Source organism: Lissotriton vulgaris, chromosome 12 (assembly GCF_964263255.1).
Source record: "Lissotriton vulgaris chromosome 12, aLisVul1.2, whole genome shotgun sequence".
NCBI classification, from domain to species: Eukaryota; Metazoa; Chordata; class Amphibia; order Caudata; family Salamandridae; genus Lissotriton; species Lissotriton vulgaris.
The window spans coordinates 540,017,237-540,043,365 of NC_141700.1; positions in this window are offsets into that span (position 1 = coordinate 540,017,237).

The following is a 26,129-nucleotide window of genomic DNA, read 5'->3' on the forward strand; positions in this document are numbered from 1 at the left end:
AAGGGAGCCATGCTCAATTTTGAAGATCTACAAGCAGAATACCAGATGGTAGACTTGGACTGATTCCACTATCTTCAGTTAAGACATGCCCTGTGATGTCACATACCAGAGGGGGAACTATTACCCAAATACTCCCTACTGGAGGACCGACTATTGCTTGATCCAATGATAGATAAAGCTGTCTCTCTCACTTACTGTCAAATCAGGAATAATTCCCCAGACCCACTGATCCCCTTGAGGGTGGCATGGGAAACAAACTTAGGGCTCTTGGAGGATGAGGACTCGAGGGAGGTCATTCAGACCCCAAGAGAGTTTGCAATATGAGCTAGGTTTAGATTGGTTCAACTCCGGATCTTACACAGGTTGTATGCCCCCAGAACGCTTCAACATCAATTGGGTCGATGTGACACAGACCAACGCATCAGGGGCTGCGGAGAAGTGAGAACATTCTTCCATATGATCTTGGCATGTCCCAAGAAACAACGCTATTGGACTGAAGTAACCCGGATCATGACCAATGTGGTGGGTCTGCAGGTTCCGGTGCAAGCAAGGTGGCACCTTCTGGGGTTGACAGGGAAGTAAACTGGCCTACAAACACTAAAACGTGGCTCTTGCTGGCCTCCGGGTGGCAAATAGAAACATTGTGAGAATGTGGGGAAACATAGCTCCTCCTAAGATTAGAGACTGTGAATGTGATCTAGATTGGTGTCTACAGGCAGAGAAAATGGTTTATCAAAGTAGAGGGTACCCTGCAAAATGGGAAAAGATCTGTACCTCGTGGGAGAAATACAGAAACCAATAATGTAGAATGGGAGGGGGGTCTGGTATAAGAGGGACTAGAAATTGAGATGCTGTATTACGAAATTGTACTTGCTGTATGGCTTCCTTCCGTTCACTGCCACCGGATGGCACCCTGTCTCTGTATTATTGCAAGGGTGTACCAAGCGATTGTTTAATTAAAAAGAAACCTAAAAAAAGTGTGCTTATCATTGTTTGTTTACTTGCATCTATATTAATATGTTATCATTTCTGCTCCACATGTGATTTTTAGGCCTAGCCTAAGCCATCGCTTTGGCGAGATATTTAGTGGGGCTTTAGTGGGGCTTAAAAAATGCTCCCAAAGTGCGGATCGGGCATAGTGCATGTGTGCCGGGCGCGCACCTGCTGATCACTTTCACAGCCGCTTTGATGTTCTCAGTGAGCCGGCGGCCACTGAGAACATAAAAGCGGCCGTGAAAGTGATCAATCACCATTTGCCATCCGAAGCCCTTTACTGCTTCACTTGTTGGTATTGTATTCCACCAGAGGTTTTTTTCTGCTCGGAGGCTACATTACTCGCACCATTTCTACTCTACACTAAGTAGCCCTCCACCTCTCAATACCCAGTGCTCCCTCTTCAGTTGTATTCTTGATGTGTTGCCCTTTATTTGCTACGATGTACTGTCTGCGGTTGACGGTTACATTGTAAAATTTAAATATCCCAGGATGTTCACATGTCTTTCTAGACTAGAGAAACTGCCCCTATTTCCACTGTTTCTTGGTTTGCTTGTTTTACTGGGAATATAGTATTTTAAAGAATTGCTGCATACGTTCATGGTAGTTTGGGTTTCACTTTTAATGTTACTAGCATATCCACTTAATTGTTACACGCCTTGTTACATGCTTATACCACAGTACATGGAACAAATTTGTTGCTGAAGTTGATGCCCTTCTCCCGGCGTCATATATTTTATCCATGTTGCCAAAGGAATCACCACTGTGTCACAAGAGTCTAATTTGCCTAAACACTCACACACTGTGCCCTCACACTACTTTAGGCCACACACACTGCGCACTCACACACTGTGCCCTCACACTACTTTAGGCCACACACACTGCGCACTCACACACTGTGCCCTCACACTACTTTAGGCCACACACACTGCGCACTCACACACTGAGCACTCACACACTGTGCCCTCACACACTGTGCCCTCACACTACTTTAGGCCACACACACTGCGCACTCACACACTGTGCCCTCACACCACTTTAGGCCACACACACTGCGCACTCACACACTGCACACTCACACTACTTTAGGCCAGACACACTGAGCCAACACACTACTTTAGGCCACACACACTGAGCCCTCACACTACTTTAGGCCACACACACTGCGCCCTCACACTACTTTAGGCCACATACACTGCGCCCTCAAACACTCTGCACCCTCACACACTCTGCACCCTCACACTCTGCACCCTCACACACACTGCACTCTCACACACTCAGTGCCACATAAGTATATGCTACATAATTACACGCCACGCAATTACACTCTACTGAATACAACATACACTCCACACAATACCACTCAGTGCCACATAATTATATGCTACATAATTACACTGCGCTAAACGCAACATACACTCCAAATACCACTCAGTGCCACATAATTACACGCCACATAATTGCACTGCACTCAATGCAACATACACCCCAAATACAACTCAGTACCACATAATTACACTGCACTCAATGCAACATACACGCCAAATGCCATTCAGTGCCATACACACACAACCACACACACAACCACACACACAACCACATAACCAGACACAACCAGACACACACAACCACACACACACAACCACACACACACAATCAAACACACATACCACCACACACATACAACCACACACACACAACCACACACACACAACCAGACACAACCACACACACAACCACACACACACACAACCACACAGACACAACCACACACACAGCCACATACACACACACAACACACACAACCACACACAACACCACACATACAACCACAACCACATACACACACAACCACACACACATACACCCACACATACAACCACACACACATCCACACACACAACCACACACAAACAACCACACACACAACCACACTATCAGTGCACACTTTCAACAGACACCATCAGTCCTCAGTGCACCCTTTCACTGGGCACAAACACCACCAGCCGTCACTGCACGATTTCACTGGGCACAAACACCACCAGCCGTCAGTGCACGCTTCCACCAGGCACACACCACCAGCCATCAGTGCACGCTTTCACCAGGCACACACACACCACCAGCCATCAGTGCACGCTTTCACCAGGCACACACACCACCAGCCGTCAGTGCACGCTTCCACCAGGCACACACAACACCAGCCGGCAGTGCACACTTCCACCAGGCACACACACCACCAGCCATCAGTGCACAATTTCTCCAGGCACACACACCACCAGCCATCAGTGCACACATCAATTGTTAACGCATCCACAGTTAACTATTGTAGCAATCACAGAATGGCGCACTTTACTTTTAAACATATTCATCCAAAGTGCAGCATGCTACCATTGCTCCAAAAATAAACACACATTTTTTGGCCGACAATTTATAGACTTTTGTTGCAATTGGTGTTGCAATATTTAGCAATGCCATTAGCTCAAACTTAATTAATGCGAGACCTATTGCATTGCAAATGCTTGTTATCATTAACTGTGTTTTATAAGCTGTATGGTTGTATTTTATATAATTAATGTACATATATGTACAGGATTTATAATTGCTAATAGTCTGTATTGCGTATAAGGTCCTTAACCAAAATAAAGTATTTTGAAAGGAAAGGAAAGGAATCCTCTTGTGTACAGGTAACCAGTGTAAAGTGGCAAGTGCGAGGAGGTAGTCTGAAATTTGGAAATGCCCAAAACGAATAGCACCCCTGCATTCTGTATTGTCTGAAGCTTTTTTTTGTAACTGAGAATGGACTTCCCAGATAAATTTCCCGAAATCGAGACAGGAAAGTACCAGACCCTGAACCACCTTTCTCCGAACAATTACTGGTTGCCAACTGACTATCTTCCTGAGGACTCTTTAAGAGGGCAAAACAGCTGGATGACAGCTTTTTGGCCTGAGCCCCCAATGGTGAGTTAGCTGTCCAGTGTAACAGATAAGCTTTTAACTTCTGATTTGAGGGATGGGCGATCTCCCAAGGAGGTGGGCCAGCTGAACTGATTCCAGAGTGATGGATCGTTGTCAACTACCAGAACCTCGGTTTTGTCACCATTTAACTTAAGGTAGCTGGCAGCCATCCAGTCGGCAACTAGCTTTAGGCAAGAATTTGGTTGTTGTGAGATTAATGCTGTGTTGGGAGTGAGGGAGAGAAAGATTTGTGTATCATTCGCATAAGACACCCTAGCAAGACCTAAAGAGCAAATTATGTCTGACAGTGGACAAACATTAAGGTTAAAAATTGTCGGGCTAAAAGAGGAGCCCGAGAGAACACCACACTTCAGGTGATAGGTGGCAGTAAGAAATGACCCTCCTCTCACTTGAAAGCTTCTGTTACTCAAAAAGGAGGAGAGACATTTTAGCGCATTCACCGTAATCCCAGCCTCATCCAATCCATACAGTAGGATTGGATAGGAGACAGAGTCAAACGCTGCACTCAGGTAATGCAAAATAACAGCAGCTGAATCACCTTGATAGAAGACACTTTTCAGTTCCTCAGTGGCTGTAAGGAGTTCTGTTTCAGTACCGGAAACCACTTTGAGTGGGGTGCAGGATATCATGAGACTCCAGAAATACTGAAGGTTGGTTATTAATCACTTTTTCCAGGATTTTGCTAACTCCGTGGGAGGAAGGAGATAGGCTTAACGGTTTTGGCTGATGCTGGGTCCAGAGATGGTTTTTAGGTCTCGCTTACGTAGCGCGCATGCACTGCTTAGGAGAAAGACCTTAAGCCATTGATGCACCTTTTCAGGCCAAACCGTGCACGTGTTCCATTGCCTTCAACTGCAACGCTTGCACGTGTGGCTATTTCATGGCGGGAACGAGCTTTGGCACCATATGATTGTAATTGCCTTGCAAACATATGGTGCCCCTGCTCGTTCACACAAGGGAAACATGCGCAGGCCCCCTCTGGTTTCCCCTCCCCCTGCTGCCTCCTTCTTTAACGTGACTCACGCACAGCATGCATGTTTGAAGTGTTCTTTTTACTTTGATATATCCACTGAAAGCAGTTGAAATCAACGAATTAGTTCTTGCTGGCATATGGACTAACTTGGCAAGCTTTTGAATTCGTCAGGATTCCTAATGCGATCGTGCAATAGTTTACATTCCAAAGTATGATTTCCTCATGGCCCGTCAAAAACGGAACACTCGTATTTGTTCCTCAAAGGACACACACACACAGCGTGCCGATTGTACCTTAAAGATGTGCCTCATAATATAACGCATCAAAAAAGAACACATTTGGCCGCTGGCAGTGGTCTTCTCTGGTATCCCCTTTGGCTAACATGGTAGCGCGTGACCCGAGTTTCACTTGGCAGGCACACACATTTCTTTTGCTAAATTCATTGTCAAAAGTTTCCAGTTAGTGTTTCGAGTGAGATTGGTGTGGTTATTTTATTGAAAATATATACATAATAATGTCATAGAAGAACTGCAGAGTGGGACCTTAGCTCCGTATGTGTGTTCGAGGTCTGCGTTTACAAGGCACAAACAATGATTTTTAATAGCGCCTGGTCGAGGCTGCCCTGCTTATGTTACTGAATATTTAAACTGTAATAATATTACAGCCCTGGAGCGCTGAACCTGTCGCTCTGTGTCTATGTCAGAAGATTGTGTTTACAAGAACACAAAATATTTTTATAGCGCCTTACAAACGTCGCTGTGTTTATATTATTTAATATTTAAATTATCGTTGGACCCCAGAATCCTAGCATGTATGTCTGTCCAAAGCTTGTGTTTAAAAGAGCCCTGAATATTTTGTATAGCGCCTTACAGACGCTGGTGTGCTTATATTATTAAATATTTAAGTTATAGTTGAACCCCAGAACCGGAGCGCCGGGCCCCAGCCGTAGTTTACCTATATAAGTGTGTGGGAAACATTTTCTCACAGCGGCCAAAGGAGGTTGGTTTTCAGATGTTATTCAATATATACCATGTCATGTCAAACCAGAACTGCACCTTCGGACCTCTGCCCCGTGTGTATGGCCCCGTGTGCTTCTGTTGGATGCAGTCGCTTCTCTGACCCGTGGCAGTGAGGCCACCCGAGCTCAGCACACAAGGTCAAAAATTCGGTGAAACTAAAAGTGGGAAGACATTAAAGGGTTAAACAGCAGTGTTGCCAACGTTTGTTTCTGATGTTAAGAATAAATCTAAGCCTTTTTACTTCTGTGTCGCCTGAGACGTCTCTCTGTAATTGGATTCTCTTTCCTGGTCTCTCCTCTGATGGGGTCCATGTATATCTGCTGAATGAAAGTATGAATGTGAAACCGATGTTGGTCGTAGCGCTTTGTGACATGATGGCCAGAGCCGTATTTGCGACCCGGGTCTTTCCTCTGTGCCAGTCCGACTGGGTGGAGGAGTTGGAGGATTACATGTCAAGTGTATAAAATTCAATAAGGGCATTACTGGTGAATAATGCCTGCAGGCCCAGGGAGGCCTCGCCTCACTCTGTGCTTCGAGTGTGCCTCCCGCGGTGGGTGAGGGGACTCCCATAGCTGCCAAGGTTTCATATTGCTTATGTGTGATATTTTTATAATTTCAGTGTAATTTCGAGTGACATTCAAGGACTATGAGTGACACTTTCTCACAAGCAAAATCAAGCACCAAAGAGGAGGGAAAACTATAGATATCAGAAATGACACCCATTGGAGCAACAAAAATCTCTAAGAAGATCTAAAAACAGCTGCAAAGCACCAGATACCCCTGTACCCTGGTCGCACTGTAGACAGTGACTCACTGTGCAATGCAGCTGTCTCAGCTGTAACTTTAGGCTGAATGACGCGTCCTAAAAGTGAATTAAAGTCGGAAGCCAAAGGTGCAGAAGATTACATAGAGGGCAAGTTTTCACTTTATGTGACGTTTCCACAGTTTCACTGTGTACTCCGGCGTGACATTCTACAGCCAAATGTATGACACTTCAAGTTTATCGTGACACAGAGTGGCACATGGTATGTGTACTCAGGCTGGCATGTGGGTAATTAATATGAATCCTTTGCCGTGTGGCACCAGAGTTCGTTTGATCACGTTATGTGAATGTGACGACCCCTGTGCAGTGCTACTACACAAAGTGCTACTGAAACTAAAGAGGAAATAAAATACCTAGTAATCGCAAACAACCAAATCGCATCACACATTATTCAACAATGGTCTCTTTAGTTCTGCACGAATGATGCAGTGAAGTAAAGTGCTGTGGTGTCAATGGCTGAACGTGCTGTACAAATACCACTAATTTAAAGTGACGTCAAACAATTGAAAAACAATCTTTATAGCTTCCACGTTTCCCAGTTCCATCTGTGATGTGCTATTCCAATCTAGGGCTTTTCTTTGAATTCTGGGACTTGTAGTCCTGTTTTATAATGGAGGGAGTACAAAAATACCATAACACTTGCACTCATATAATAACCACAGACTCAGGGTAGGTTCAAACTCTATATCTAAACATCATCAAAAGACATGAGCCATAGATTGAAAGCGATTAAACTATCAATAACCAAGATCAGAAACAGTGTATAGCTATGCAAAAGATAGATTATGCCAACCATTTAGCAAAGTTGAAATAAAGGGAAGGTAAAACAAGGAACATACTATTTCGAGAAACAGACTTTCACAACGTGACTAAAGGAAGGTAAAGAAAGGGAACATACTAAACCCAAGAACTTTCGCAATTATTAACAGTTTGGAAAAGAGAACACAATATGCAATATCGAAAAACTCAATTTTAGCACATAACTATAGGGAAGGTAAGAATTGGAAACACACTATAAATTCAGATAACCAAGCTTAACTTCTTAAAGGGGGGGTAAAGAAAAGAACAATTTATGCAAAACATTAAAACATTTAGCATTTAACTAAAAGGTGGGTAAAAAATGGAACACGCTAATAAACTACAAAACATGAACTTATTATTTACTAAGGGAAAGGTAAGAAAAAGTAACATTTACAATCTAATCTTTGCAAACTTCAGGGAAGGTACAGTAAAGGACGCAAATTATTTTGACAACTACCCACACAGATATATATTTACCTAGAATGGTGTGAAGACCAACCCTGGCCATGGGTCAGTTTGAAAAGGACAGAAGAAAACCCCAAAGACTTCAGTGCCAGTAGGCAAGCAGGTGCAGATCAGTAAAATCAGGACAGGATAACCCCAGAATTTGGATCAGGACCAGACCACCAAAGGTTAAGACCAGCACCCGCAGTTTCAGTTGCAACGCCTGCGCTACTACCTCTTTGCAAGGAATCAGCCCAAAACCCTGATTGGGTTACAGCTTTTACCAGAAAAGTGCTTCGCCAGCACTTCAACTTCCCAGAACCCCGATTGGGTCAGCGAACCTCCTGACAGAGTGCTCTGTAGCCCTCTGCTCTTAGTCACCTATTGAGTGCGTTGGGTCAGTGACAGGTCAGCTATTCGGACAAGTCGGACATTTTCTCTAGCTAAACTTACGCTAGGTATACTGTTTTTCAGGTCAGTGTACCACCCCCCCCCCAATGTTGCAAGTGTAAGGATCCCCAATTTCGATTGGACAAAGGAGGAGGACAGGTCATCACACCACCTAACTTTTAGACTTTTGCCGTCTCCTTATTCAAATTTTATGTCCACGCCTATCAAATTCAAATTTTCATGCCGATTTCTTCTTCCGAATAATGGATGTTCTATTGACAATTACAATGCATACAATTTAGAGTTCGTTAGGCCAGTTTCCCAGGAGCATCTTCTAGTCAGTCAGATCCTTGGCAATAGTCCAAAGGTCACTTGTTCTTGAGACTGGAGAATCTCGTGCAGCCTCAGTTTCAACAAAGATGGAGTACAGCATTACGAGACAGGCCAGTTTTCAAAGGGTAACATGTAATGGAAAAGAAACCGTTTTAGAACATAGAATAAATAATTACACTGTATAGCATGAATTTCTACACTATACCCATTACTTTATAATAAACTATAGCATTAGGATTTAAGCAGAACGAACAGCTTGGCAAAAGCAGCAGTGCAAGCCTCTCGCATGTGAGAACACAGAGCAGCCATATTAACACTAGTGCGCAGATGCGACAGAATTCCCTCCAAAGCTGCGAGTACGTTATGTCCCGTGGGTACGACAGACGCATGCGCAGTAGAAATTCCCGCGTAGCAGCAGCCATTTTATTTGCAAGCGTATTAGGATTAGAAAACACATAAGCAAGCTTCACTCGGATACCCAATATCGAGGGGAAAAGGGTAAATTAGTAAGACAAACATGTTGCTTACATAGTTAGGGTTATTCGAGGATCATGATTACAAGCAAGTCGCTTCTCGTGCGAATCCTTGTTCCATCAATCCCCTCTTTGATATTTTATATAATCACAAATTAATGAAATAGATGCCAACTTCTCACATTTCAATCTCTTCAAACTTTCTATTCTGCTTTTTCTCATTATTAGTATTATGAGAATTTTTCATCTTTTTATAGATCTGAGTATTCAATTAATCTAATTCTAGTTCTTCAATATTTCTTTTTACTCCTCGCTTATTCATGGAATATTTCTTTTTATGTTTTCGACATTTGCAACAAATTATTATTCCTAGAACTAATAAACCCATTCCCACCATTGGCATCAGTATTTTACTCACAAGACTTTTACCTAGATTAGAAAACCAACTACCTACAGAGGAGAGACCATCAGTAAGCCTCTTCCATGCACTATCAACCTCCAGTGGTTTAAGCTCCCTTTCCAAATTAGTAATGTTTCTCACATACCTCTTAATTTCGACACTTTTATCTGGTATGTAAGTGCAACAATGTTGTGCTTTCAACATTATGTCAGTTGATAACCGATCCACTACTGTTTACAATCTGCAGATTCTGTGTGTATTCAGAGCCACTCCCACTGTAGGTATCAATGCACTAAATATATCACCTACTATTTCTCCAACACTTTCTCTTTTGCTACGTACTAATTCATTAGTTTCTTCCTTGCTTCCAGTGATTTTACCCACATGGTATATCTTTGGGAAGACAATACCAAAATAACAGCTCCCATACCAATGGTCTGGTAATTTGAAATAAGCCTTATTCCCATATATGTAATAAATTCTGGGAAACACAGGTTCGGACCCATCTTTAAACCCCCAACCCCCAATTACCTTGTAATTCTGTTCACATTCACTGGAACCAATGAATACATTGTTATATTAACTAGTCTTTTCTCTGTGAAGACAGAGTTTCCCCTTCTTTTCGAAATCCAGCAACATAGCAGCATTAGCTCCACCATTTGAGGTGCTCCCTATACTTTCAGCCCATTTAGGGATTTTCTGATTCTTGTCATTTGCTTTTCTCTGGAAACTCTCTCTTCTTTTCTCTACCATATTCAAAAACATCTTTTCTTTTTCGTGTAATAAACATGTTAAGTTATTCTTGTGTGTGTCATCTATATCTATTTATCCTACAGTTAGAAAATAATTACTCATATAGCGTGCTACATCTCTAGTAGTATGGACAGGGTTTAGGTTTCTATGTACAGGAATTTCAGAAAATATCACATCTAAGTTAGAATAATAATACTGTAAAGGTCCTTTCTTGTAAAATAAGCTAGCTAAAACACTACAGGAAATTCCATATGTTAGCGGCAAGTGGTGGTACGTCACACCCTCAGCTACCGAAGTAGGCAGCTTCATACAGACATAGCAATCTTCTATTTCCATTGCTTCTACATTATGTTTTAACAGTTTTGCAAATACATTTAAATGAGTTCTGTTTTTGATTCTATTATAAGGCAGTCCTTCCTCATCTGGTGCTTCTAAATCCATTCTAGTTTGTCTAAGGCTAAGTGCTCTCTCTTGTGTATCTACTCTTTGTGGTGTATCTCTTGTTTGTAGCTCTTCAGTCTCTTTGGAAATTGCTTAGCAGGGTACAGATTTGTATCTTTACTCATCATGTAAGGAATAGCTATTGTTAGTCCTATCCAAAGTACAAGTACTATTGCTACACTACATAAACATACTTTGCAGCATGTTTTTAAACAATTTCTTTTCGGTCTTCCATTAACAGTATGATCAGCCATTTCTGACTAAAGGAGACTCAAGCCCTCTTTGTAACTTTTACACAGTTTTTACCCTGTGTGACTCTCAGGTGGGTCTCACTTCTTCGTCAGTTTGATCAGTAATCCATTCTTCATCATTTTCGTCACTTATTTCTAGATTTTCAAAATCTTCCAAAATGATGTAGGTCCACTCAGGGCCTTTGTATTTGTTATTCAGTCTTTTTAGTTGTGGACTTCTTCTTCTGGGTTGTATCACAGGTGGATCAGTTTGACTTGTTACTTCATCCACTTGTTTAGGTTCTTCATTAATTTTCTTTAAGCGTAGTCTCAGTCTTTTGACATATCTAGGCCATTTGTCTCCTTTTCTGAGTCTTTTAACTGGCACTGTGCTTTGGCCCTCTTCGAATGCTCTTTTATTTTTGCTCAGTTGTGGCACATCGATTTCAGTGCTTTCTTCTTCTTCCCTCTCTATCTGGTTAGATCCAGGTCTTATTTCTGTTTCTTCTGCCGGGTCACTAAGCTGGCCTTGTTCAGTAATCTGTTGGATTTGACTTTTATTTGTTTCACTTTCTTCGTCCTGAACACAAGTGTCTATTCCTACCTGGTCCTGCTCAAGCTCTTCGATCCCTTGATTTTCTTCTGCTTGAGTTTTCGCCCTAATTTCTATCTGTCCCTTTTCAGGTTCAGGAGTTCTAGGTGGAGTGTCGATTACTTGATCTTTCCCTATCTGGTCCTCCTCAGAATCACTTTTGACTTGGATTTCTATGATCTGAGTATCTTTCTCTACTCCTGTCTCATCCTCGCTATCACTCTGTCTGTCTAGATAGGTTTGACTTCTTGTCCGCACATATTCTGCAGGTATGTCGATTACTGGAATCCAATCATCTTGACTGGTGCTTGGTTGTTCTTCTTCAGCTACTTCAGGATCGATATTTTGTGACCCTTCAGATGCGCAACCTTCAGCCTCAGTTTCCTCAGGTTCCGTCAGCTTTTTCGTGTGACTGGCATGGATCCAGTGTGGAACTCCTGCACACTTTACAGCTGTGGTGGTGACCAGAATCACTTGACGTGGTTTTCCCCACCTCGGTGTAAGGCAAGTTTCCCGAGTATGTTTCTTAAGCACTCAACCGTTGCATGGCTAAACACTTATAAAGTCCCCAAGGCGAGACCTATTGGCTATGCCAATGCTTGCTTCAATAGCAGTCGAATGATAGCTTGCTTTCATGCTTTTGGAACACTGAGCGATAGATTATATATATCAGTAAATGCTGAAAAAATAGCATCCCCTCCTTTCAGTAAAACTTAGACGGGTGCGGGGCCAACGGAGACCCTGATATAATATTCTTTGCTTTATTTATGATTTCCTCCTTGCTGACCTGTGACAACGAGAAAAGTTCTCCCTTTAATTGACCAGCTGAAGCCTTAACGTTGGTCATATCCTTATATTCTGATGACCTTGCGAGTTTGTCATCCATGCTCCTTGCTTTTCCTGAGAATTCAACTAACTAGTAGATCACGTAGTGAATCAGAGCGAGGAGGGCCTGAGAGCATACTGTCTGATTTCAAAAAGAATTTAACAATTTTATAGAGTTCCTTCGAGGAATTAGGTGAGCTTTCCATCTGAAACCGATTTCATCCATCCTGGGCTTTCAATATGGCATACTGATACTTTTTAATTTAATGCTTTGAATGTGCCCAAGGGGAGGAGGGGGGCGACCTGAAAGGCTTCATAAGACGTTTACTCAAAGAAGCTCTTAATGGGAAACTGAGAAATAAATCTAGAGAGAGAGATTCAGTGAATCCATAGAGACCGTTTCAAGAAAAAAGTGAATTGAAAGATTTAAATACATCTACTGACTTACACCTACAAAGAGCAGATATTTCTGGCATTGAAAGCCAGAACTTTAACAATGAAGGACTTTACATATGTAATTAGATCAGAAGCAGAACCACTGAGCAAAAGCAGTGGTAGCTTGCAAGGAGATTGAAATAATTACCGAACCTCAGGACAAATCACAACTAAAATACAACTATGCTCAGAATTACGTGGAGAAATCGAATGAATACATTTAGGGAAATGGAGGTGGTAGATGAGGTAATCAGGAATATAGAGAGCTCCACGTAAAAGTGCAAAGGGTTCATTTTAGTCTGGATATAAACAGTGCTTAATTTGTGAAATATTAAGTGCCAGGGCTCTGACCAGGAGGCCACTGCAGCTTGCACCACCCATCGCCCTTGTCATTGCTGCCAAAACAACTACTAACCATCTTTCTCGCATGTAAATTCGACAGTTCAGATTATTCCAGGTCCCCAAAGCAAAATGAACGTCTGGGGAGGCAGGTATTAGTAATTTTTTTAATGTTTATTGTTTTCCTAAACAACTGTTATACTGCTCATCTCTAGATTACATGAGCAGCGCCACCTTATGGCAGACTGCCCTAAGTGTGGTGTTGACAATTAGGTGCCAGTACCGAGCACCAGAAACCAATTAAGTGCTGGTGCTCAGCACTCGAAAACTCCGGCTCAAATTAAGCACTGGATATAAAAACACTTTGATAACATGACAAACAAATCTAAAGTTGAGAGGAGAGAACGAATGGTACACATAACCATTTAATTCTTAGTATTATATTATGACACAGGCCATTCCATATGGCAAAGACCCATTTAAATGCCACACAACAATGAGAAGGTTACTGTATAAAGAAAACACTTCGGGGGGAGCATAGAGGGATAAAAAACAATAATAAAATCCTCACTCCTAACATAAGTTCAATAGATGCACACACTCCAGCTAAGCAGAGAGGATAAAATCCTAAAAGATTGGGAAGGACAAGGTAAAAGAAATACAATTATTACCAATAAATGAAATTGGTCTTCAAATTAAAAAAAAACAAAGACCCATCTGTCAATACCTGTAAGGCTGTGAAGTGAAAGTTCTCATACTACAGGAAACTCACCTGGCTTTATCACAGAATAATGTGTTATTTAGCAAACAAAGTTGCATACCTCAGGTTGCAAGCACTCACCAAACGCTTAACTCAAAAAAGAAAATTACAAAAAACAATTTGATGGACAGAATGTAGATCAATGTCTTACATTCACCCCAGTACAAGGATCTGGGCCTAAATCCATCGTTTTTTGCACTCCACACCACCCTGGGTCAGATAATGGCTTTATGCAAATCAGCTCTGACCCTGTGCCCCATGGGAACAGTCCAGTCCGAACTACAACAGCCATATCTTTCCCAGACCGGAATCAAGCATCAGAGGACCGGACCGGTTTCGAGGTAACACCTCTCATCAGCCCGGCTAGCTTGACTCCAGTGGTGTGGAGGCTCTGGGACCCACGTCTGAGCTACCCCAGTACACTCAGGGAGAAAATTACAAAAAACAATTTGATGGACAGAATGTAGATCAATGTCTTACATTCACCCCAGTACAAGGATCTGGGCCTAAATCCATCGTTTTTTGCACTCCACACCACCCTGGGTCAGATAATGGCTTTATGCAAATCAGCTCTGACCCTGTGCCCCATGGGAACAGTCCAGTCCGAACTACAACAGCCATATCTTTCCCAGACCGGAATCAAGCATCCGAGGACCGGACCGGTTTCGAGGTAAACCCTCTCATCAGCCCGGCTAGCTTGACTCCAGTGGTGTGGAGGCTCTGGGACCCACGTCTGAGCTACCCCAGTACACTCAGGGAGAAAATTACAAAAAAACAATTTGATGGACAGAATGTAGATCAATGTCTTACATTCACCCCAGTACAAGGATCTTGGCCTAAATCCATCGTTTTTTGCACTCCACACCACCCTGGGTCAGATAATGGCTTTATGCAAATCAGCTCTGACCCTGTGCCCCATGGGAACAGTCCAGTCCGAACTACAACAGCCATATCTTTCCCAGACCGGAATCAAGCATCCGAGGACCGGACCGGTTTCGAGGTAACACCTCTCATCAGCCCGGCTAGCTTGACTCCAGGGTCAGAGCTGATTTCCATATCGCCATTGTCTAACCCAGGGTGGTGTGGAGTGCAAAAAAACGATGGATTTGGGCCCAGATCTTTTGACTGGGGTGAATGTGTGACATTGATCCACATTGGATTTTATATGACAAATCTACAAAGCAACAGTTCATAATCACCCTTGAGGTTAGGAATACTTTAAAGAACCTTATGCAGGATTTTAGCCTGTGCGATGTTTGGCTTAGGAACGTTGAGGCAAAGGAAATAAGACATATACCAGCACACTGTTCTGATCACTCAGAAGTCCTATTTACTTTGGAATTCCCTGAAGTCAAAATAGATCCTGGGTGGACACTGAACAACACACTTCTCTTGGACCCAAAAGTGATAGGAAAGTTAGTGCACAAGAGTAGATATTATTTCAGGTCTAACCTTGAGACGGCCACCTCAATTATGGTCTGGAATGCCTAGAAATATATTTGCAGAATTTTCTGAAAACTGGAGGTTATAAAAGCAAATGTAAGAAAGGGGGTGAGGGATAGAAATCGGACAAGTTGAGAATTAGTTACAAAAGTTAAACTGAGAAGGGTGCTGTTAGACCTGCCATCCTTGGTGTGGCTTTCCCTGCCTTTTTGCTTCCACCTCCTGTATTTTTGGACTGGATTTCGCTTTTGCTGGTTTAGGTACTCTGAGCATTTTGCAACTGCTGATCAGTGCCAAAGTGCATGTGCTCCCTGTATAAATTGTGATTCTGATTCAGTATTCATGATTGGCATATTTGATTTACTGATACGCCCCTATTAAAGTGCACTGTGTGTGCCCAGGGCCTGTAAATCAAATGCTACTAGCGGGACTGCAGTGTTGATTGTGCTACCCACACCAGTAGCCTTTCAAATGGGTCTCAGACCTGCCACTGCAATGTCTGGGTGCATTTTTCCAGACCCTAATCTTCCATGGGCCAATATGCGGTGTTCCATCGCATGCGGTACCATGCATGTGATTACAACGCGGTTGTTACAATGACTGCGTTGTTACAATGCATACCATTACATCGCAAGGCATTTCTAATACTTGCTGTAGGGGGCGAGCTGGATTTAGGAATAGTATAATTTACTATTCCAACTCCAGCGTGCGCAACAGTAGGAAAGGTGTTGGAATAGTAAATTATACCATTCCTTAGTTTAGAGCACCCCCTACAGCAAGTCATATCAATTGCTTGCGGTGTAATGGTTAGCGTTGTAACAACGCGGTCATGGTATTGGCCATGTTGTAATTGCATGCTTTGTCCCGCATGCAATGTAAATGCTGCTTCCCCCCATGGGCAGGATGCAGTGTATGTGAAAGGTAGGACATGTGCTGGTGTGTTTTACATGTCCTGTTAGTGAAATATTGTGCATTTATTTTACACTATTGGAAAGCTGTCTGTTCGATAGATTAACATGGAAGCTACCTTGTAATACCTTACAAGTGCAAATTTCCATTGGGACAAGATATTGATTTGGAGTTTAGGCTCTCTGAATTCAGAATTTATTGACACACCTTTCAGTGAAGGTGGTTATTTAAAGGTGTGCTTTAGACTGCCACTTTTAGAAAGTGGTCATTTACTTGTTTAAAGAAAAAGTGCTCCTAATGGGACATTAGTTGCATCCTTGCATCTTCTGACATCATGTTTGCTAAATCCGTCGATACCTCTGAAATCTCTTTGGTAAGTTCTACTAAGATTCCTGACGGGTTCCTCTATGATTAAAAGAATAAGGTCCAAGGAACATTTGTTTAGAATTGCGAACCATTTATCCTGGAAGTTTTTAGAATTTTTGCATAGGGTCGGTTTTAGAGCAGTTCTTAGGCCCCGCGGTTTACGCAGAGATCGATGGTACTTTATTAATGTGCTCACATGCAGTTTCTGGTTGATTTGTCTTTTCAAAAGATATATCAATTGTCTTATGCTTTGCTCCTTGGTAAGATTCGTAGACTATTGTGTGATCTCTTCCCTCATTAAAGCGTATGTGCAATTGGCTTCATCTTCCTAAAAGCAAAAGTATTCGCCCTGGCTTCAGTGCTTTTTGCTATTTCCTCGTAATTACTCATTCTGTAATTTTGTCTTGTTGCGTGCCACCTGTCTTCAAGGACTAGACAATGGGACTAAAGTAGGTATATTGAGGCAGGTGCACCGCTTTTTTTATTTGAATCACTTGTTGTCTATTTTTGAATTTATTGTGGGTGCTCCACAAGTGGCATCTGACGTCCTGTAACGCCTTACATGTAGAAAGTAAAAGTGCTCCTAATGGGACATTAGTTGCATCCTAGCAGGCACTCCATCACCCCTCAGCGCATAATGAGGGTTCTGAACACAGTTTATGATTTAAAGATTTGCCATGTTTTACTTCGCATACTTTAATTGCAAATATTTCTCATTTCTATTTCTCCATTCATATCATTCATATTCTTATTTTATTGTTACACATGCGGCATAATTTGCGTCAAATCCAATTCATTTCGGGCATAATTGACTGCCCTTCATCAGGGTACAATACTGAGAAAAAATAAAATAAAACATGATAAACATATGAACTATATATTGTATGATCTTAAATAAACTATTAAGGCTTGTGTGGCCCTATATTCAATGTGTGTTTGTTGGTGAAATAATGTCACCTCTTAATCGTAAGGTGGCGCCTTAGTCATCATGAACACCACAATGTACGAGGAGAAGGTCAGAGAACATATAATGGATACCAACACATATATGAGACTGGAGGGTAATCCTACCATAGAATATATGAAATCCTTGAGAAACATCATTGATAAAGCCCATGAAATGGGGACAATCAACGATAAGACAAAGTATTTTCTGACTAAAACTAATTCTAAAAGTCCGGTATTTTATATGATATCTAAGATCCATAAAAATCTCTGGGATCCTCCTCTTCGACTAATTGCCTCAACTTGTGGGAGTTTACATGAACCGATAGGACAGCTACTAGACAAGTATCTCCAGCCGACAGATGTCAAAGACACTACCGATTTTTTACTAAAACCTGAAGCAATTACAATTGAACCTGGAGAAAACTTGATCTTGTGCACAGCAGATGTTCGTTCATTATATACATTGATACCTCATTCGCTAGGTACAGAGGCTGCAGAGAAAGCCCAGCTCAACACTGATTTAGACCGTTCATTTCAGAAATTCCTTATGGAATTGATGCTATTTACTCTGTATCAAAGCTACTTCAGCTTCAAAGATGAATGGTACCAGCAACTGGTCGGAATGGCCATGGGCAATTCGGCGGCGCCGGTATACGCTAACATATTCATGCAGGATTATGAAGAGACCCACATCTTCACAAAAACAGAATGGCAGGACTATCTCAAATTACTTGTGAGATATATTGATGACATATTCATCATTTGGAAAAATTCGAAAGAGAAATTACATGAGGTACTCACTGAGTTCAATACAAGGGACGACCATATAAAACTCACTTGGGACATTTCAGAAACACAGGTCACTTTCCTGGATGTAAAGGTCACAATAAAAGACAATGGATTCGCGACCGATATATTTAGGAAAAGCACTGACAGGAATAATATGCTTCATTTTTTTAATTTTCACCAGCCAAGCCTCAAAAAACACCTCTCTTTCTCACAAATGGCGAGAGTCAAAAGAATTATCTCTAATGATACCATATTAAAATCTAGAATGGATGAAATGGCAGTAACATTTTCTAACAGAGGATACCCAGAACAAGTCATTGATGAATCTAGGAAACGAGTTGATTCAATTGATAGAAGAGAGTTACTGAAAACCAAGGTAAAACGGAAGAGTCAAGAATTGTGGCAGTTTCAAAATTCTCTACACTTAGCAACCGTTTCAGGAAAACTATCATCAAAAATTGGCCAATATTGAACTTAGAATCAGATTTCAATGGAATTTTTGAAAGACTACCTCTGTTCCTCTACACAAGAGCACGTAACTTGCATGAAATATCGAAAAACAAACCACTAAGGGTTGAGACATATAAAGGCACAAAAGCCTGTTTGAACTGTGGAAATTGCAATAGCATCATCAAGGGCAATAAGATCAATCACCCTATGAAAGGTCACGAGATAAAACTCAAGGTCAATGCCACATGTGAAACATCAAATGTTATTTATGCTCTAAAATGTCCATGTGGGAAACTGTACATTGGGAAAACTGAAAGACGGATAAAAACAAGACTTACAGAACACAAATCTAATATACGCACAAAAAACATGAAGTCTGCAATTGCCGCACACTTCATAGAAGAACAACACAAAATATTTCAGCTAAAATATCTGATATTGGAGATTGAGGATAAAAAAGAAGGGAGGGACAATACCAAATATCTCCTACAGCGAGAAAATGACTGGATACAGAAATTATCTTCCCACAAACCGAATGGTCTTAACGACCGAATAGAACTATCATGTTACCTATAAACATTGTGATATTCCTTGGTGTAAGAGGCGACTCGTGCGAAATGATAATTTGTATGAACCATATATCTGTAAATTCTATATTGAATGTGTTGTTTCTATGTCTGTATACAGCCCCATATTTTATGTACGGTCAACAGAACACACACGATAGCTCAACACACATGACAGCAGAGCTTTGTAGTCTTTTAGATCTCACACTTAACTTAACTCAGGGTTCACGTCCCCAGACCTTCTGGTGAGGTACCCGTTATTTTGGTCGTTATTTTGTTTAATATATTTATTGCGTGCCATTTTACCACTGCACCATTTGGTAATATTCTTTGAAAACTCACACTCATTGTATTCGGGAGTAAGCGAGCGGGAACGTTTGGGTTAAGGAATCTGTTGTTTGGTTTGACTAGTCACGTGATCGGAACCCCATCCAATGACCATGCGCCCGGGAATATTTTTGAAAGCGAACTTGATGCTCTCTTTGGTTGGAACGTTCGGAGTTACGAGGAAGTCAGATGCACAAGTAAAAACACAGGTCAGTGTGGTTGGAGTAGGATAAACGGAGATAGCGAGTGTATAATATAACGTGATACCAGGTACTTCAACTCGGTCTTTTATTCTTTGTTTTACAACAGTCCCCGTATACATGGACAACTTATACGCGGTGGAACCGGCATGTGAGTGTGTTGATAGTTTTGATGTGTACCCCACGGGTTCTAAGGTTAATAATGGTGCCGACTTAAAACTCACAAACGGATCGCAGTACACTTTTGATTTGATACCTTGTCACATATAGTGTGTCGTTATGGACACCACGGGAGTATTACGATTAAGAGGTGACATTACTACACCCACAAACACACATTGAATAAAGGGCCACACAAGCCTTAATAGTTTATTTAAGATCATACTATATATAGTTCATATGTTTATCATGTTTTATTTTATTTTTTCTCAGTATTGTACCCTGATGAAGGGCAGTCAATTATGCCCGAAATGCATTGGATTTGACGCAAATAATGCCGCGTGTATAACAATGAAATAAGAATATGATTGATATGAATGGAGAAAGAAGAGACAATCTATCTTTTACGGGAATCCACCTCTTTTCTAGAATGCAATCTAAACTCAGCCTCCTTGGCTATCGTCTGGTATGCGCTTAAGGCATACCTAAGAGGCTGTATCACCAATCGAGCCTCATACAGAAGGAAGCAATACAGAGAAGAGATATTAGGCATAGAGTGAGAGCTGACAATCCTAGATCTGAAATCAGGCTCTGATATATCACCCTTAATAGATAAAGAGAGAAGGAAAGAGCTAAAAACAAAGCTGGACACTACACTACAAAGCAGGGTGGCAAAAAGGTGTGAGGCCAGCAAGGTCTCGCACTTTGAATATGGAGAGGATGCCGGAAAAATTTTGGCCTGGAAAACCAAATCAGACCAGGCCAAAAAGTACATCAGGGAAGTGAGAGGGGAAGGGGAACTTACGCCTAGGACCTCAAATACAGATATAGGAAAAGCTTTCAAGGACTTCTTTCAGAAAATCTATAAAGAAGAGACTATGGTCGACGCAACGGTCAGGGATGCGTGGTTAGAGAAGGTCAGTCTTCCTACGCTTTCCTTGGAACAGGCTGAGCGACTGGACAAGGAAATAACAGAGGCAGAAGTCTAAGAAGCCATTAAACAACAGAAGCGCGGGAAGGCCGCTGGGCCAGATGGCATTCCAGGTGAGCTGTATTGTGCTCTGAGCCCGGCCATCACCCCAACTCTGATGACTCTTTTCAAAGCCATCCTATTAAATGGGCTAGCACCACCCAAGTCGTGGGGCGAAGCGGACATTGCTCTGATCTTAAAACCTGATAAGGACCCGGCTGATTGTGGGTCGTATCGGCCGATTTCGCTCCTAAATAATGACTATAAAATCTTTGCCGCAATTTTGTCTGCATGGCTCGGGAGCGAGATCGGCACGATTATCCACCTGGATCAAAAGGGATTTATACTGGGGCGCCAACTAGCAGATTTAACTCATGACCTAGTGGGCGCGATTGATATCGCCTCAACCTTCGCCCTTCCCCTGGCCATTATGACCCTATATGCTACTAAAGCATTCGATAGGGTTAACTGGCCCTACCTAGCTGCAGTAATGAGGAAGTTCCATCTCTGGGCCAATTTCTGTCGTGCAATTAATCTTCTATACAGAAACCCCAGGGCTAGTCTTTTGGTCAACGGGACCCGCACTGAGCCCTTTCAAATTATGAGGGGTACTAGACAGGGCTGTCCGCTATCTCCCCTCCTATTTAATATTTATGTTGAGCCCTTTGTCCAGACTCTGAGAAATGAATGCAATATCCCGTCCTTTAAATTCTGTGATTGGGAGAAGAAAGTCGGACTTTATGACGATGATATTCTTATATACACCACAGACCCTGCCCAGGCTTTCCCGTTGGTGGTAAGCAAGGCGGAGGATTTCGGGCGGGTCTCCGGGTACAAAATTAATGCGGGGAAAACTGAGCTCATGACCTGGAATATTGATAATTTACATCTTCCAGTGACCCCCTCAATTCGGTACCTGGGTGTTAGAATCACCCACGACATCGGTATGCTTGCTCAGATCAATTTAGACCGGGTCCTCCGGGAGTCGAAGGCACTATTGAGAGCATGGTCCTTTCTCCCTCTGACTGTGTATGGGAAAACAAATCTAGTAAAAATGTCCATTCTCCCTAAATTTACGTTCATCTTTAATTCTATTCCACTGGTATTTGACTATAAACAGCTTTATAAATGTCAGCAGGAAATCAACTCCTTTATTTGTGGCTATAAAACAGTAAGGTTGGCCTGGAAAAAAATTAAGGAGGAAGAGGGAGAAGAGAGGGCTTGCATTGCCAGACCTAGAATATTATGCTATCCCACTCCAGGATGTTGCTGAAGACACCTGAAGACAACTCAAATGGGAAAATGTTTAGGGCCATGCTGACTGGGGCTAATCTTCCACTGGACGGATTTTTGTTTAAGTTTGGACCCCAGAGATTTTTTTAAAAGGTGAGACTAAAGATTCTACAATCACTGGCAAGAGAATTGGTTCAAATTAGAGCCAGAATTGGGTTGGCATACTTTTCCAACCGCGCCCCAATCTGGGATTCCCCGGGGCTCCCCCCTTGTCTAAAAGATAGTCTTGCAGTCCCCTTACTAGAGGCAGGGATTCTGAGATGGGGGGAGTTGATGGCAGAAGGCTCTTTGGTAGAATGGAAGGCGCTCTTTCAAAGAGTCGGCCCAGTTCTATCTAGATTCAAATACCTACAACTGGACAGTTGGTCCCGGGAGCAGTTAAGGAAAAACGCTCAGGTTGGGAGATACAGCTTTCTAGAAAAACATCTGGTAGAAAGGTGACTTTTTGGTACTGGTCCATTATGGAGGAGGCAGACAGTGAATTTAACCTCCCGTTAGAGTTGTGGGGAAGTGACTTAGGTACACTGGGTGAAGACCTATGGGTTAGATCTTTTAGTCTTCTTTATAAAACTGTCAAGCCTGCATGGTTAAAACACAACCACCTGTTTACTGTGCACCGAGCATATCTCTCCCCCCAAAGGTTTTCCAAATTCCAGCCAGGAAAGTGCTGCAACAAGTGCCTCCTCCCTGCTGCCTCGGATACCCATATGTTTTGGGACTGTCCCTGCATTAAGACGTATTGGGACGAAGTTAATGCTACCTTGAAATCAATTCTCAAAACACCGATTACCCTCAGTTTGGTCTTAATCATATTTGGTCTGGAAGACAGCATTACCGGGTTGGCAAGGTCTTTCTTTTTCTATACAATCCTTCTGGCAAGACGGCAAATATGTAAACACAGGGCCGACTCCAACCCACCAATCCACGCAGACTGGCTGTCATCACTCTACGAAACATCAAGGGTAGACACAGCTAGATCCTGCAGCTCTCGGAGCCTTGCCTTTTGGAATTTGTTAGTCAAGTGGAAATGAAAAGCTATTTGGACCTCCGGGGGGGGTTTTTGTTTTTGTTTTTTTCTTTCCCCGGGTCCGATGATTATGCCCCTATACTCCATGGTCCAGTTCGGGGTCGGTTAGATCAGGACACATATCCAGGGCCAACAGGCTGAAATATGCCTCGACGGAGTAAGATCTCCTGAAAGCACCTCCCGCCAATTCAGTACGTCTGTCCGGGTGTAGGATGGGATCACACTCTGGTCTCTCTCTAAGAGGACAATAAGGTGGTTGGCTCTTTCTTGGAACGAGGATGTGGCAAATGAGGACAAAAAAAAAACAAAAAAAAACAATGAAATAAGAATATGAATGATATGAATGGAGAAAGAAAAATGAGAAATATTTGCAATTAAACTATGTGAAGTAAAACATGGAAAATCTTTAAATCATAAACTGTGTTCAGAACCCTCATTTTGCGCTGAGGGGTGATGGAGTGCCTGCAAGGATGCAACTAATGTCCAATTAGGAGCACTTTTTCTTTCTACAATTTTAGGCGTTACAGGACGTCAGACGCCACTTGGGGAGCACCCACAATAAATTAAAAAATAGACAACAAGTGATTCAAATAAAAAAAGCGGTGCACCTGCCTCAATATACCTACATTTACTTGTTTAACCATCCTGTGTACCTCCACCTGTTTGTGTATTCACTGTTTGGAGCTGAAAATGTGCATTAATCGTAGACAGTAACAAGGGGGGGTTAATGTGTGTCCTGCCTTTCCTGAGTGACTCATAGATGGGCTGAATAGATCTTTTTGTATTTAGAGTGGTGGGAGGAGTTTTTACTGGCACTTGAATAGGCTGTGTCTGCTCTGCACAATGGTATCTCCACCTCCTGTACTGAAGCTGGACCAGAGAGGACAGAACTGGTTTTTACTGAGCTCATAGGCTCTTTAAACAAAGACTAAAAAGAGAAAAATGGGTATAAATATTAGATCTAAAACCCCAGAACTTTAGATTACTTCTGGAATCAAGAGGAACATCAGCCAAGGAGGAAGAGCTGAAGACCTGTGAGGAGGAGACTGCACCTTTTCTGTGTGTTGCGTTGTTGGGTTGGCTTGCAGTTGCTGCTTCTGCCAAGGAGAGGACAAGGACTGGAACTTTGCTGTGAACCTGCCTGTGAAGAATCTCCATGGGCTTGTGTGTGCTTGCCTCCTGTTCTGAAGTCTCAGTGACACAACGATTTCACCACCAGCTTCCTTGAACTCCATCCATTGCTGGGAGTTCTGACCTGCCAGGAGGTGCCTCTCGCAGTTCTGGGCCTCTGAAGGTTGATCCAGTTGCTGGGTGCTGAAAAACATTGAACCAACCAAAAAAATTGATGCAGTGCCCTTCCAGCACCTGTTTTGTCGATGCAGCACCACGGTGTGGGAATAATTTCTATGCACTGCCGCTGTGCAGCCAAAGAATCCACACAGCGCCTGCCAGTGCTGAAAATCCACTTCTCACCCAGTCCAGTGCACTGACCTTCGAAGTCTGAGATCACAGCACCAACTGCGACATAGGCCCTTCTGTGGGGCTGAAAGAATCAGCATATTGTGGGGACTGTGGCTGAAAGAAATGAACTCACAGCCTGTGTGCTGCTACCACATTGACCTCCAGTTCATCCTGATTTACAAACATCACACCAGTCATTTTGGTTGTGGTTGGTTTAGATAAAGATACTTTACTTTCCTACGCTGGTGTGGTGTCCATTTGTAGTGTTTTCACTGTGTGTCTGGGTGCAAATAATTTACACATTGCTTTTGGGATAAGCCTGTCTGCTCATGCCAAGCTACCAAGGGGGTGAGCAGGGGTTATCTAAAGTGTGTAACTCCCTTATCCTGACTAGAAGCAAGGGTCCCTACTTGGAAAAGGTACATACCTCTGCCAACTAGAGACCACGATTTCTACCAGGAGCATGTAAGAATGAAAACTAAAACTAACAGAGACACAAGTGGCCTTCAGACAACTTGTTGAAAGTAGAAGCAGAGCTACATAGCTGGTAAACAAACTTGAACATTTCGATACAGTGAGAGAAGTTGAAGAGGGATAATATTAACAAGCTAGAAAGAGACAAGGGCAATTTATCAACAACACAGACCAATTGGATGCATGCTTCCTTAAGATATTTGAAGAATTAGACAGAGAAACTATTTTTTGTTTCAAATCTGTTTAATGAATATAAGTTGAACAGGGAAATAAAAGAGGAGAAACAAAGCAAAGTGATTCACAAATAGCATGGTACATTAACAGGGGCTTGCAAAAGTTATCCTGTTACAATTAAAAAAACAAATGAGGATAAGGGCGTCATAAAGATAAAACAATGTGCTTATCCATTAACATGATACACTGGCATAGATTTATTTTAAATTTTAGTTTGCATCAAAATAATCAGAGAAGAATAAGGATACAAGTAAATGCGAAAATCAACAAGACCCTTTTATTAAGAAAGGCTCATCCGATGTGAGGGAGCAAATGTATGGGGGTCCTGGGAACGCTGACCCAGTGCTCGGGCTATATGAATAGGGTTTGTGCATACCAGTGTAATAGATTGAAAGTATGTAAGAACTTGCGTGATGACGCTAATGAGAATTGGGGTTAGTGATACTCCCCTCATCTATAGAACAGGGGATGGGTGGGATGGTAGAGAAACTATTTTTCTAGACCTCTCTGGGT